Raw genomic sequence first — 2,111 nt, forward strand, 5'->3', positions numbered from 1 at the left:
TTGTTTCGACAAGTTCCACTGACTTTCAGTAATTGGTCGAAAGATTTAAGATAGACGAAGCCATCGTCCATTAGATCGACGGACAAAATGCGAGGACCATATTGTTTCTAAAAAAAGATCTAATTCATATCTCTTGTTGATCATAAAGCATTTCTTTAGGAGATGAAGAGAAGGCCACATACAAAAGTAATACATCAATTTATCAAACATGATCAAATACAATAAAATACAAGAAAACGAACAATAACCCCCAAAAGTGCATAAACTAGCAAACAACGCTGTCCACACCTCATCGTCGTCATGTCTGTGATGAGTGTGGAGGTTGCTGCAGCAGCCTCTGCATTTTACTTGGCACTGTTGTTAAAGTCAAGGAAGGGCAAGAAAGAGAGAAAGACATGGGTGAGAAAGTTTTTAGAAAAAGGATCCGTTCACGGTAACTTGCTTCTGGAGGAATTGAGACTAGATGGAGCAGGTTTCATCAATTTTCTTCGGATGTCCACGAGTGACTTTGAGATACTTTTACGGATGGTGGCTCCGAAAATATCTCGAAAGAATACAAAATACAGAAAGGCTATTACACCCGACATCAGATTGGCTATTACATTGAGATATCTTCCAAGTGGAGATTCCTTTACGAGCCTCATGTACACCTTCAGGATATCGAAGCAGACCATCTCAACTGTGGTTCCTGAGGTCTGTGAAGCTCTGATCTCAGCACTGAAAGGTTATATTAAGGTTAGTAAACAAAATGTTTGCATTGTGAAGTTTTATTTCTGTCTCTCTCTCTCTCCTTACATTAGTGGCATTCGAAAGCAAAATGAAAGGTGTGCTTACTAAAGGGAAAAAAAACAACATATTACTGTTGGAATCAGTATTCACAATAATTACTGCTTGCACTTGGTGAAGGAGAGCAACTTGGAGCAGAGGCACCACTTGGGTTGGTAAAGTACTGTGGGATGCCTTGCGATGGTGCCACTGGCAATCCTGAATCCATGTGTGGCGCGTGTGAACTGCGCTGTGGCTACTGAGTCGTGCCATCCCCATAGCACCCCATTTCCAAGTTGAAAATGACTTCATTAATCTTATGCTGTGCTATTGATACCTCACGCTTGCTTCCCCCGCAGCCTCTCAGTTTATGGGCAACATTTTCACCGAACACATGATACACATCCCGTGCAGTGACAGATTCTGTTAGAGACTTCATCGAGTGAAATGCTTCCTTCACTTCGTCAACAGGTCTCTTTTTAGCCGACGAACGACGGGGCTGTGAAGCGCTCCCGAGGTGTTTCATCTTGATGTGGACTCTCAATTACAGCATCAGTTTCTTGCTCAGAATCAACTTCAGCAACCTGAAAAAGAGAAGAGAAACACTGTCATTAATGTTGTTTTTGTTGTTATTGTTATTTGTTGGCTGAGTTGTTACTATTATTACGTTATTAATATAATTATCATTGTTATTTATCCTAATTATTGTCATGGTTTGCAGTTGTGACTGTTCCTAGTGTTAATATCATCTTTACTTTTTAAGACTAACCTGATAGTCTTTCATTTCACATTCCATCGCGTTGGGTATTGTATCATCTATGGAGAGAGAGAGAGAAAGAGAGAGAGAGAGAGAGAGAGAGAGAGAGAGAGAGAGAGAGAGAGAGAGAGAGAGAGAGAGAGAGAGAGAGAGAGAGAGAGAGAGAGAGGTTATTCTTAAAAACTACCAATGGTCATTCTCCTCCTTATCGCATTATTCCAATAACAGGGGAATCATATTGTGTGTGCATGTGCTATATTTCACTGAATAAGTATATTTCTCTTCCGATGCCTGCTACGGAAGAAGAGTGGATTCAAGCATCAGATGGGTTCGCCCACAGATGGAACTTTCTACTGTATTGGCGCAGTAGATGGGAAGCCGTTCAGATGCAAGCTCCAAAGAGTAGTGGCAGCCTTTTCTTCAACTACAAAGGGACACACAGTATTGTACTTATGGCGTGCGTAAATGCAGATTACCACTTTATATATGGAGATGTAGGATGTCAAGGCAGAATTTCGGATGGAGGTGTGTTCAAATATACAGGTCTGCATGAGAAACTAGAGCAGAACCGGCTCAGGCTACCTCCAGA

General features: G+C 41.4%; 1 pseudogene; it reads right to left on the minus strand.

Annotated features, from left to right (window-relative positions):
* Positions 1–616: 616 nt before the first annotated feature.
* LOC147472386 (uncharacterized) lies at positions 617–1,561 on the minus strand (annotated as a pseudogene).
* Positions 1,562–2,111: the final 550 nt, after the last annotated feature.

Source organism: Penaeus japonicus, unplaced genomic scaffold (genome assembly GCF_977035675.1).
Source record: "Penaeus japonicus unplaced genomic scaffold, GWHDUDI00000001_assembly GWHDUDI00000002, whole genome shotgun sequence".
Taxonomy (NCBI): Eukaryota; Metazoa; Arthropoda; class Malacostraca; order Decapoda; family Penaeidae; genus Penaeus; species Penaeus japonicus.